Raw genomic sequence first — 13717 nt, 5'->3', positions numbered from 1 at the left:
CTGGGCCCCCACCTGGCCTTTGTCTAGGCTCCAGGAGCCGCCGCGGGTCTGGGGCGAGGCTGCCCCAGCTCAGGACTCCCCGCCTTCGCTCCTCCCCCTGGTGGCCCAGGGCGGGGAGGCTGGGGCTCCCGGGTTCCCGGTTCCCGCCTGGCCGCCGCCGCCGGGGGTGCTGGCGCGGGTCCGGGTCGAGCTGCGAGCCCCAGGTGTCTACGCCTCCCAGGCTGGGTCAGCCCAGGGTGCAGAAGGGAGCCCACAAGCGGTGGCTCCCGGGAGGGCTCCGGGCTGCCTCCCAGGCTCTGCGGGCAAGTGCGGAGTGGATCCCATTCCGCCGCCCATCCCGGCCGCGGTGGGGACCTCGGGAGAACGTGGAGCTAAGGCGCGGCGACGGCAACTCGCTCACGGTGACCGGACTGGCTTTTGCGGGGGGAGTGGGCGGGTGCCCCGGGGGTTTCAAAGTTGCAGGAGTGAGTGGGAAGGCTGGGCTCACGTGGGGCCCCGTGGACAGCGGGTTGCGGTTGCTGTCACCTTGAAAGTGACCGAGGTGGTGGTGGGTTTACTAGATCCGGCGAACTGTCAAGTTTGCCACCTTGGCCGAAAGCCACCCACCAGGCGCCGGACCCCGGCTCAGGGCCTGGCAGCCGCAGGCTTCCGGCTGGGCGTCTTGCTGGGGCCCATTCCCAGCTTTAGCAGCCAGGGCAGAAAATATGGGAGAAAGGGAATTACTGCAGTTCCCCAGGTCCCTATGCGGGATTACTCCCTGCAGCCCGCGGGTATTTACAAGCTCTATGGAAAACCCCTCCTTTATGGTCACCTTATTGACTATTCAACCATGGATTTAGCTAGAACTACGTGAGGTGTTTGCCCTCCTCTTCTAGGGCCATTTGTTCACTTTGGACTTGTTAATAGTGACGAAATTAATTTTTTTTAGACTTAGCTTGCACAGCGGTACACACTCTGCAAAATACTGTTTTTAAATCGTCCGTGTTCTAGGAAAGGAAACCCAGTGAGTTTTGTTTGTCTAAAAGCAGAGTCTTAGGCAAAACAGGAGGACAGAGAGCTTTCATGTCTTGCCAGGTGATTGGAGTTCAATCATGGTATCAAATCACAGCGCTGTGGGGGAGGAGGTGGGAGTGGATTCCGGGGATCAGGAGACAACTTGGAAGGAGGACAGCAAAAGAGAGGCGGGGTCGTGCTCCCCTGAACCTATGACCTCCACAAGGAATGTTTTACCAATAGGTTATCAATTTAAATAATTCATCATCTCCCGTTCTCTGCAGCAGTTCCTTCAGGAAAATCTACAGTCTGTTGTGTGGGTATACTTGATTAAACTCATTGTTGACAGACTCATTTCTCAAGGAGTCTATTCCATAAGAAAAGTTATGCAAGAAAAAAAAAAGAAACCCCTATTCTTACTCTTTTTTAAAAATAAAATTTAGTCTAAAATAATTTAGAAAATGTAAGTTGTGATTTTCCCCACCTGCCACCCCCACCTTGTGCTGTGGATGGAGCTAAGAGTTTTGCATATACCAAACACCTGGATTATCACGGGTGTCTGCCCCCCCCACCTGTTCCTTTTAAAACTAGATTTGTGTGTGTGTGTGAAATAGTGTTTGGGAGAGGTCTGTACCTTTTAATTAACCGTTAGGAATCCAAGGACAATTTTTGTAGTGTTGAATAGGATTGTGAAATTCTGGATAAATTTTGTGTAGAATTTTTAGAAGCTAAGTTTGAGTGACTAGAATTAAGCATGTAAAGAAGCATGACACTTAGTGACCCCGTTTGCACGGACTTCAAAGGGAATGAATGGCTGATGTGTACAATTCGGTACATTCAGAAAAGTGAGTCAATCCCACCATCTGTTTTTTCCCTTTGTAAAATATTATGAAAAATTCTTCACTGTATTGTCTTCAACATCTCAGTTTATTGTTACAGTATATTCTATAGATGTATCAATTTACTTAACCTTGCCTTACAAGCTGAACTTTTCATTTGCTGTTACTGTTATTAGATATAAAATTGCAACATTTATCTCTTGAAAATTTTGTATGTACTCTATGTTTCTTTAGGATACTGTCCTTGCAAATCACAATTGGTGACTCAAAGTTTCTTTTAAAAATACTGATGGTTGGTTTCCAAAACTATTCAGTCAAACTAAGCTGACTAGCTCTGAACTCTTGTGTTACATATTACCACAGGTAATTATCCTTAAAATGAAGTATTATTATCAGCTTTATAGTTGAACAGTGCTATCTCAGTGTTTAACTTTCCATTTTTGTGACCGCAAATGTTATCAAGCACCCCACCTATGTTCCCAGTTTCTTTTCTTTTTTCTTTACATAGGATTTCTCTGTATAGTTCTGGTTGTCTTGGAATTTGCTCTGTAGACCAAGCAGGCCTTGAACTCAGAGATCTGCTTGCCCTAGACTCGGGAATGCTGGGATTAAGGGTGTGTGCCACTACACCCGGCTAATTTTATTTTATTTTTCTAATTCAGTGTAGCATCAGATTTTCTTCTTGGGATATTGGTGTTTTTCTACTCATAAAAGCCTCTTTCAGGTTGTTGGCATATATGTGTTCATATTGCAGATATTTTCCTCAATTTGTGTTTGCCCTGTAAACACTTTCATAGTTGTGATGACTTACAGAAATATTCAGTGTTGTCAAATATGTTGGTTTTTCTCAAAATGGAATTTTTGTAGTTCTGAATCATTGCTTATGAGTCACATATGGCAGTTATTTCTTCTGGAATTCTGAGTTAGATTCTTTTTACATCTATCACTACAACTTCTGTGTTCTTGGAGTAGCTGCTGTTATGCAAATGAGAAATTGTCAAGTGTGGTGTATGTCCTTAGGACATTCTGGGCGCTGGAGAAATGGCACAGTCCCTGGCTTCTTCTAGAGGACCTGGGTTTAGTTTCCAGCACCCACATCAGGAAGCTCACAGATGCCTGTAACTCCAGCTGCAGCCCCAGTGTTCTTTGGGGGCCCTTTGTAAGCACCTGCACTCAATCAGAACAGAACATTTAGAGAAAGTCTACATAAATCTTGGGTGAGAATTTTCCTGGTTCTTTGGGACCTGAGTAATCTCTAAACCGTAGATTATCCATTTAATCTTTGAGACTTTTTTCCCTCTCCTGGAAATTCTGCAATTACCCTAAAACTTGAGTTGAACACATACATATAGTGAAACTCTTAGAATATATCTGAAAGCTTGATGTGTCTTGCCTTGCCCCACCCTAAAGCTAAAGAAAGAGATGAAGATAATCTAAGTATTTCGATAGTGGTAGTGGCACACACCTTTAATCCCAGCACCCAGAAGGCAGAGACAGGTAGATCTGAGTTTGAGGCCACCCTAGTCTACAGATAGAGTTCCAGGACAGCCAGGGCTGCACAGAGAAACCTTGTCTCCAAAAAAAAAAAAAAAACCCAATCAATCAATAAACAAGCCTCCATCTAACAATCCCACCTTTGTATTTTGTCAGTGATAACGCTCAATATAGATCTATGTTGCCCTAGTATTTTGGAAGAGAATTTTAACTTGTTGGCTACCTTACCATTATAGTCTGTGAGCATTTGAATTTATTGATGGTATTGTAATGTTTTCCGTGCTATCAATAAAGCCAACAAGTCAATATTTAGCAATGCCTTTGCAGAAACCTTTTAGCTTGCATTAAAAACTTTTGAATTTATGTATATGAACATTTAGCCTGAATGTATGCAAGTGCATCTCATGTATGTCTGATGCCTACGGAGGTCAGAAGAGGGTGTCTGGTCCCCTGGAGTTGGAGTTATAGATGGTTGTGAGCCAGGATGTGGGTATTGGGAGCTGAGCAAGTGCTCTTAACCACTGAGTCCTCTATCCCCTTAGCTGGCATTTTTATGGCATCCCAGGAGGTGAAATTGTGATAGCAAGGAACCGGCATGATCCCAAATCAAGTATTTGTAATAGCATTAGGGCTTGGAATGAGGCAGCGTCCTCATCCTTATCCTATAGCTAGGTGGCAATGGATTGTGTGTTTGGTTAGATGATGACTAGAGCCAGGTCTGAGGATGCATGCCTGCAGTGTATCACTGGGAAGGTAGATGCAGTAAGATTGGGGTTGTTCAAGACCAGTGTTGGCTACAAAGTAAGAAGGCATGGCCTTCTTTGGGTTACACGAGTCTCTATTTCAAAAATAAATTGTCAAAATCTACAAAAGTCTACAGATTTCACATGAGATGTGATGGACCATCCACATGGACTATTCAGAGAACGTGTCTGTAAGGATTTCTGTGTAACAGCTCAAATGGTTTCAGATTTTTCTGATGACCAGAAATTATTTTTTCTTCTGACTTTGTTGTTTCTTGTTCAAGTGAATTTAATAATGCAGTTGAAATCACATACTTACTAAGAAGCTATGTACAATACCATCAAAACAAAATCTAAGAAAAATTTAAATCCCTGGGATTGAAAGTCTTTCAAGTTTGTGGCTCTGAGGATGATGAAGTCTACGTCTCTAACAGTCCATTTGCAGTTTTTACCAGATTTTAGTTTTATTCTGAATTGCTAATACAAGTGTTTCCTTGATGTCCAAATCTACAGTTTATAATTTTCCCGAATTAATTTCTGACACTATTAATAGATTAAACTATTCTTTTGACGGGGACAAAAAGCCTTCCCAAGCTTGAGCTAGCTCTACTATGGAAGCCTGATATACCTGTAGATCTTTACAGACCTCACTGAAAGGAGCAGGTTGATAATTAGCTCCTTTCTTTCCAACTGTCCTTAGGTTCTGGGCGTGAGTCACCAAGCTGAGAGTTAAGAATGGCTGTTCATGGTTTGTGTTTGGGTATCCCAAGATGCCTCCGATAGGAGGAGACCACACTCAACTTGACAGTGAGAGAGGGAGGGGAGGGAGGGAGTGTACTGATGACTGAAGATGTGTGTTCCTCCTGATGAGGAAAAAAAAGGCTGCTCTGACAGGCCCAGCTAGCCTGAAGTCTGTTTTTTTAAAGTCAGCTTTGACAAGCATGCAGACTGTAGATGCCACAGTCTCCATCCTTTGCTTCGGATGGTCCAGTATAATGAGAAGTTGAGTGTAACTGTTTCTTTTTTGAAATGTTTATTTCTAAGCTGGATTTCATAAAGGATTGTCTTGATGACAGTTACAGTTTTCGAAATGACTTCAACGTTACTTGAAAACAAGTTGCCACCTTTTCTCATGGGCAGTTATTCCACGATGGCGTGGAGTATGACTTTGGCTTGTTCACTGGGCCCAAGATAAAGGAAAGAATGTGCATTTTGGGGTAACATATTTGGGGCTTGGTCTTTACTTTGTAAAAAAATACAGTAAAATTTTATTTCTTATACAATGAACTAGTTTGTTCTAGGTTGAGTCAACGGCATTTCACTTAATAGACTCCAGATTCGAGAAGTATAAACCTGCATACAAATCTTTAACATAATAAACTTTTTGTTTATTAAGGCCAGTCAGTTTTTCTTGGATTACGTTTTAAACTCCATATTGAAGAACAGTAAAAATGTGTTTACTTGCATCTTGTCAGCAGGCCCATATCTAATTAAGGATGTTAATATAGATACATTAGTTACACAAATAAGAATAAGAGAAAGTACACACCTTGCCTCCAATGTAACTCAGAAAGGATTTTGTTTAGAGGTTATGAAACTAAATATAATCTTAAAGTCATTTTAAGCTTCTCTTAAGACACCACTGCTTGCTTTTTGTGTAGACTTTGTTTAAAAACTGAGCAGCGAAAGAATGAAGTTGGTGTCCCTATTTATCACACTAATTGGAAAAGAGGTTGTAAGGAAATCACTTCAAGGCAGGGCAATGTGCAGGGAACTCAGTGTGTTGGGAGAGTAGGCTGAGGCACAGGGCAGATTGTTGAGCCTCAGTGAAATGCCTCGGACAAGATTTCTAGGCCACTACATACCTTAGTGTTCTTTTAATACAGGGTTGCACCTTGCAAATAAATTGTATTTTAAGCGTAATGATGAACTCATTATGCTAATTTGAGGGTGGATTGATCAGAACTATCCTGATTGCATTCCCTGAAAACATTTCAGGGAAATTTGTGTCCTAAGATGGCTTGGAGAAAGTATCCATACTTAGAATAACAAGAAGAGGAGGTAAGGGGAAGAAGTATAAATATTCATCTCTTATAAACATGTAACTTTAACTTTAAAAATGTCTACCAGTGATTGCTACGTCTCGACCGCTGGGCCGTTAGCTTATCTTCTATGCCTTTTGTACATTGGTAACTTGGTAATATTTAACTCCGGGGTTATTTACACATACACCAATTTGGAAGAAAAATCAGTATTTCTTCACTTTTTTCAGATAAGCAGTTCATAGGAGATGTTAAGCAGTGTTTGGTGTCACGTGAGAAGTTAATTTTCTTTTATGTTCACCTTGTACATTTAAAAAAATGAGATTTTTACTTATTTTCAATAGTTCATATGTATAAGTGTTTGCCTGAATTTGCATAGAGGCCAAACGATGGTGTTAAGACTCCCAAGGACTGGAGTTACAGATGGTTGTGAGACACCATGTGGGTGCTGGGAATCAAACCCTGGTCCTTTGGAAGAGCAGCCTGTGCTCTTAATGCAGGAACCATCTCTCCAGTTCCTTGTAAATCTTTTTTTGATGATTGTTAATGATTAATGATATTAAGTTGCAACTATGTCTATTTAAAAACATAACTCACTTAGCCTCGTGGAATAAAAATAGTAGCCAGTATAGACCTAAGCAATCTAAGATAGGCCATTCTAACATAGACCTGCCGCATTCCACACCTCTCTGTCAAGCGGATTAAATTGTATTTACCTGAATACTCGTTAATAACCTTGTACTATAAAAGTCTTAGCTTTTATTATATAGTAGACTCCTATGTTGATATCCTCTAATTCTCAGGCATGTTAAATAGTTGGTTATTTGACTACCACTACTAACTTAATCCTATAGGTTTGACTTGAGTGAGGATTGCAGAAGGTCCAACTTCTGTTGGGTAACAAGGATTGGAGAAATGAAAAAAATGGATTCGAAAGGGCTGAGTTACCCAGGATCTCTTGACCATGAAAAATGCCCTTGTGTTTTTTATTAGATGCTCAGTCTAGACTCCATAGAGAAAGCCAAGCCATTTATACGTGTAGCTACAATTATGTTTCCATGTTGTAGTCTAGATTTTAAAAAGGCATGAACAAAATCCCTGCTGTTAGAATATTGTATTTAGTTTTGATCAGTTTCCAGCCCTGTTTGGAACTCTCCCTGTGGTCAGAATGCAAGGTAGAGGGGCAGAGATTTGGACGGGATTTTCCTGCAGTTCCCAGTGGGTGTTAGTATTCATGTTGCGAGAAATATTCTTATGAATTGTTAACACATAATTTATTGCAGTCTCCACTATGTTCAAAACCATGCCTACCTGCTGTCTTGACCAAATTTTGCTAAGAAACTTGGTATCTGAAGAATCCTCACTGGGTTTGGTCACCCAGTTATTCAGGAGCCTGAAACAAAAGATCATAAATTCAAGGCCAGACAGTGCAAGTGAGCCAGCCCCTCTGCCTTGAAATAAAAAGCAAAGGGGAGAGCTGGGGTTGTAGCTCAGTGGTAGACTACGTTGCCCAGTAGGCCTGAGAGTCTGGGTTCAATTCCAGGAAGCTGCTCCCTCTAAATAGCTCTTTATTTCTTTTCTCTTCATGTTTTGAGACAGAGTATCACTCACCTTGACTGGCCTGCTATGGCAGTCCAAGTTTGGCCTTGAACTCACAGAGAACCTCCCGATTCTGTCTGTCCAGGGTTGGAATTAGAGCCATGTGCTACCCCTGTGGCACACATAGTTCTTTCAAAAATTCCTTTGTTACTTGTACAATTTTCCTCATCAGACGTTTACTGTACGACCGTGGCTTCTCTTCCTTTCTCTGAGTACTGTTCTACAATTACATTTTGTAAGCCTTTTGACAAGAGAGTTGAAACCTTAGGGTGCTGGGTGAATTTGTACGGGGTGACGAATGCAGCCCAGAATAAGTAGTTTTCTAGATGGCATAGGAATTTGAGGGTGCTTTCCCCAGTTACAGATAGATGCTAGAAGCACTTCTAAGTCAGACGTTCATTTCCTTGGTGTTTTTTTTCCCACTTTCTAACATTGACTTCTCTTGCCTTCAGTGTTACTCAGCAGGTGAAGAATGGAGCCAGCTCAGCCTGTCTTGGGTTCTGGAAAAGGATGCATTAGGAGCCAAGTATGGGAGAGAGGAAGGCACAGAGATTCATAGTCTGAGTTCCCCTTTAGTTGTGAGGAGCCACTCTTGGGACATCTGGCACACCCCGTGCAAATACTTTTGGAGAATTAATTCCACCTGTGATAATTTATTATCGTCTCCATTGGTGCAGACAGTCACAAGCTGACCATTTCTCCCGAATAGAGACTTGGACTGTTTTCTCTTTAGAGAGCTATGTATTTACAACTTACAGAGGAATCCAGATGACTCTGCAGTCTGAGAATGCTCTCCCTCATATTTCATTTAATAAGATTTCTGTTGAGTACTTTTCGTTTCTGTGACATGTTCTGCTGGCTCCTTAGCGTCTCTGATTATTGAACTTGATTTAATACTTTGAAGTAGTATTGGATTTTTTTTGTTTCACATTTAAGAAATATTTCTGTTGCTTTGGGGTGTTGCCTTATGATGATCATAATGTAACTATGGAGTAGGGTTTAGTAAGTTTTAAAATTCTATTGTGAATATAAGGGTCCAGTCAATCAAAAGGGAATGGAGGCAGGGAAAAAAAACCTTATTTTTAGAAAAATATTAAGCTATTTTGTATCAATGGTGTAATTGTTAGAAATGCATTATTATTTTTTTTCCCCAAGACAGGGTTTCTCTGTGTAGCCCTGGCTGTCCTGGAAATCATTCTCTAGTCTAAGCTGGCCTTGAACTCAGAGATCTGCCTGTCTCTGCCTCCCTACTACTGGAATTAAAGGCGTGTGCCACTACACTCTGCTTAACACTGTAGATTTATAACTGAGAGAAAATCTTCTACTTATCTTTTTGTTTTGAGGTAGGGTCTTGCTTGGGTGGTCCAGGCTGGCCTCAAACTCACCATGCCCTTGAACTCCTGATCTCCTGCCTTCGCTTTCCAGCTGCTGGGTGTACACATGTGTGCCAACTCCTTCAGGTCAGCACAACTCTCTTTATCTTGAAAGATGAGGCTTCTTCTTAGCCACCCTTCAGTGCTATTACTTTTTTTCTTTACTTTTTTTTTTTTTTTTTTTTTTTTTTTTTTTAAGAATTAGGAATAATAAGTCAAGTCATTTCAGCAGTTACTCAAGCTAGTTTTTGTTGTCTTGACGTCAGCTATGAGACCTTGGAGAAATATATTTTTTTATAGAGTTTAAAAATGTTACAGGAACGAGAACCCTTGGAAAAGGCGCCCATAATAGAGAACACATACGTTGACTGGTTAGACAAAGTTACCTCCTTCCCCTTGCCCCCTAGTTTCTGGTCAGGACCTGAGGGATAGTATGAGTCTCTTGGAGTTATGCCACCAACGTGCTCAGTATTCAGAGGATGATCAATAGGTGCTATTAAACCTACCTTAGTCTGACTTAAGCCTCTCCTGATTCATAGGTGGATGTTCAGTGTAGTTTCCCCAACTCAGCTTTGGTGAAGGTGTGGCCTGGATCTGCTTGTGATTTTGTGGGAATTAAACTCCAGGCACAAGAGCTGAATACCTTTCTCTCTTTCTTGAAGATAATTGTTTTGCACAGGGATATTAAACTTTATTTATTCTTGGACACCGGTTTCATCGCCTCTTTGTTTCCTTCTGAGTGGTCAGCTTGGTGAATTCCTGGTGGTTTCTCATGTTTGAGCTGAATCTTTCCAGTCAAAGCTGGTGTTTCCTTCTTTCATACAGTCTGTAAACTAGGTTGCTGGTTTGCTACCAGCACATTCTAGAAGTACTTAGAACTGAGTCATCACTTTGAACTCATGATGTGCAGTTGACTTTAAAGTACCGAAGACCTATCACCTCATTTTTAACCTTCAACTTAGTTGAAAATAGTCCTGTTAAAGACTTTCAATTGCAAATGCCACTGTTTATGTTCACATACACGAAAGTGTATGTTTTTGGGACACACCACCTTGTGTCCAAAGCACATTAAGACCATTTCCATTCAGCTAGCACACCAGCGCTGTGGGTTGGGCATCCCAGTCAGGAGAATTATTTTGTATATAAGGAAATTGGAGACCACAGCTATTTGGATAATTTTTTTTGCCTTTGGGTATGTTAAGGTGGCGCTGCCCATTTGTCCTTCCTTCTACTACAAGACTGCTATTCCCAGTAATGAGCTGCTGGTGCTAGTGACTTCTGTATATTGGTGCTAAAGTAAGATCAAAGTTACACAATAATGTGGGCATGTGAAAGTTCAGACAGCATAAGTTAACTGACTTATTTTTAACTATTTTTCTATTTTGTTTTGTTTTTGTTCTTGTTTTTCGAGACAGGGTTTCTCTGTGTAGTTTTGGAGCCTGTCCTGGATCTCACTCTGTAGACCAGGCTGGCCTCGAACTCACAGAGATCAGCCTAGCTCTGCCTCCCGAGTGCTGGGATTAAAGGCGTGCGCCACCACCGCCTGGCTTTTTTCTATTTTTTTTTTTAAAGCACAGAATGTAAAACAGAATGTTCAGTATTGTAAGCCATTTAGATTAGTATCACAAACCGGAAACTGGCAGTTGCAGATCGTAAGTAACAATGCATTGCATTCCGTTAAACATTTCCCCTGCCACTCAGAAGGCAGAGGTAGCAGGATCTGAGTTCAAGGCCAGCCTGCTCTACATAGTGAGTTCAGGTCAGCCAGAGCTACATAGTGAGACCTTGTCTTAGGAAAAAACAAAAACAAAAACAAACCCCAAAAGACCCCAAAACAACAACAACAACAATTCCCTCCCTCCTCCTTCCTCCTTTCTCATCTGCTCCAAAGCTTGAGACAGGCAGGGCTTTTCTATATAGACTAGAGTGACTTGAAAATCATGATCCCTCTGTCTCAGCTTCTTGTGTGTGCTGGGTGATATATTCAATTTCTATAAGATTTTGTAGTTGTCAGTTTGCTTTTTCAAAAAGACCTAATACAATTCCATTATATGTGTGTGTGTGTGTGTGTGTGTGTGTGTGTGTGTGTGTGTGTGTGTGTGTGTATGCATGCATGCATGCATGCATGCTAGAGAGATGGCTCAGCAGTTAAGAGCACTGGCTGCTCTTCCAAAAGACTCAGGTTCAATTCCCAGATCCTGCATGGCAGCTCACAATGGTCTAACTACAGTTCCAAGGGATCTGACACCCTCACACAGACATACATGCAGGCAAAACACTAATGTACATAAAATAAATAAAATATATTTTGGTTTTTCGAGATAGGGAATCTCTGTGTAACCCTGGCTGTCCTGGAGCTCTCTCTGTAGACCAGGCTGGCCTTGAACTCATCAATCCTTCTGCTTTTGCCTGCTGAATGCTGGAATTAAAGGCATGCACCATCACTGCCCTAGCAAGAATGATGATTTGAATCATTTAATTATCCTCATTTTGCAGAATAACACTCAACATTCTGAATGTTAACTAAAGATTAATAGGTATTCTTTCCTGGACTATATTTTTTTCCTATGAAACCATTGAATCTTTTTATTTTTGACCTGTGCCGAGATAGTAATGAATGGGACATGGAGGTAATCCCAGGTGAAAGTTTAACTAGGAGGTGAGGCCAGGTGCCAGTTGGAACTGAAAGAGGTTAATGTCCCATAAGCCCCAGTTACATCTGAGTCTAGGTCATGTCTTGTGGCCATAAAGATGACCAGGCCTTTTTCTCAAGTGCCTGCTAAGGATTGTACATCGTTGGGATTTTCAAAGAAGTCCCTTTAAAGAGGGTGACTCTAACTTTGGCTGCACTGTGAATTAGATGTGTGCCTACCCTTTCAAGACATTTTATGACCAATGGAAAATCTGACAGGCAATCGTGTTCAAGAAAAGGGTACAGGAAGCTTATGTTTAATAAAGGTTGGGAGGGATAAGGTGAGGTGCCAGTTTGCGTAACTCCACACACATAACAACCTTTTCCAATTGGCCTTGGCATGATTTAGATGGAACATTATTTCCTTTTGACCAAGTGGAGTTTGCAAAGCCGTGACAACTACCCAAAGCTCCTGAACGAGAAGCTGTTCATGGCCATTTAACACTTCCAGGAAGAGATTTTCATTTAGCCTTAGGTCCGGCTCACCCTCCTCACTTCGTTGACCTCAAGCAGCTTGTGCTGCCTTTTGGGTAATTTCGTGACTGAGCTGGATATAACTGACAAAAAACAAGCAGTTTTTACAGGAGTCATTTCCCAGCCCGACTATGTAGCCTTTGACCGCACTTGATAAGCACGGGGTGCGAACCGGTTGGTTTTAATTATTTACTTTTGTAAGTACAGCTCTTGTCTGTATTGGCTCAATACTGTCTTGGAATTTGATCTGTTCTGACCCTGCAGGTGTTTTCTGATTTTCATTCTTTTAGACCTCTTTTGATGAAATTGTGAAGGTTATAATATGATATAACCTAAAGAATAAGATCTCAGACTTTTGTTGATCTCTACCAGAGTATTTAGGGCAGTGGTTCTCAACCTTTCTAATGCTGAGACCCTTTAATACAGTTCCTCATGTGTGGTGACCCCCAGACCGTATAATTATTTTCCTTGCTATTTCATAACTGTAATTTTGCTATGACGATGAATTTTGATGTAAATATTTGATATGAAGGATATCTGATAAGCAACCTCAAAGGGGTTGTGACCCACAGGTTGAGAATCACTGACTTGGGTGTTTTATATTTACAGTTGCTCAATAGATTGTTGCAGAATGCTGACTTAGATTCTCAGAAGTCTATTGGCTGGTGAATCTGATTTGCTTTGTTCAGGCTCTGGCTACAGGGCGGTCAAGGTGGAAATAACTAGGCTGGAGCAGTAAAGCTTAGAAACAGAGAACAGTTGTAGTTAAGTGTTTCAAGTGGGTAGGAAGGATGAATTGGAAAGTAGATGACAGAATAAGAACTAAGGAAAAAAAAAACCCAATCTGTTGGTCCCAATATGAAGTAGTAGCTATGTTTCAGAAATATACTGCTGCATATTCAAAGCACCCAATGATTGGGGCATAATGGTGTACACCTATAATCCTGTCACTCGAGGCTGAGGCAGAAAGATCTGAGGTTGAATTTTAGATCCAGCCTGGGCTACTTAGCAAGACCCTATCTCTCCAATTTTTTTTTTTTTTTTTTTGGTACCATGAAGTGAAATTCCCCTAGCTTAAGTATACAGTTATAACCTTTGTTAAATACATACTTCTGTAACCAACACATAATGAGGACTTAAAGCACCTCCGCTACTCTAGAAAGTTCTGTTGGCCAGATAAAAAGTTGTTGGGCTTTGGTCATCAGTAATGTGAGGTTAATAATGAAGTTTGTCAGCTGGGGCGGTGGTGGCGCATGCCTTTAATCCCAGCACTCAGGAGGCAGAGGCAGGCGGATCTTTGTGAGTTCGAGGCCACTACAAAGTGAGTTCCAGGAAAGGCGCAAAACTACACAGAGAAACTCTGTCTTGAAAAACCAAAAAAAAAAAAAAAAAAAAAAAAAATAGTAGTAGCTAACCGTTTGCCAAAAAATTTTCAAAAACCTTATTCAGAACAGTGCTATGAGATGGG

At 41.4% G+C, this 13717-nt stretch overlaps 1 protein-coding gene across 3 annotated transcripts in view; it reads left to right on the top strand.

Moving 5' to 3' along the window:
* Positions 1-318: 318 nt before the first annotated feature.
* The window catches only part of Mtus1 (microtubule associated scaffold protein 1), a 146371-nt gene continuing 132972 nt past the window's right edge, over positions 319-13717 (top strand). For all 3 annotated transcript variants that reach the window (XM_037211691.1, XM_028872346.2, XM_028872352.2), the window contains exon 1: positions 319-401. The gene's annotated coding sequence lies outside the window, so the exon portion shown is untranslated. The remainder of the gene's footprint in view (positions 402-13717) is intronic.

This window comes from Peromyscus leucopus, chromosome 17 (genome assembly GCF_004664715.2).
Source record: "Peromyscus leucopus breed LL Stock chromosome 17, UCI_PerLeu_2.1, whole genome shotgun sequence".
Taxonomy (NCBI): Eukaryota; Metazoa; Chordata; class Mammalia; order Rodentia; family Cricetidae; genus Peromyscus; species Peromyscus leucopus.
Note: the sequence above shows the minus strand (reverse complement) of the source record. Positions and strands in the feature narration are given on the sequence as shown.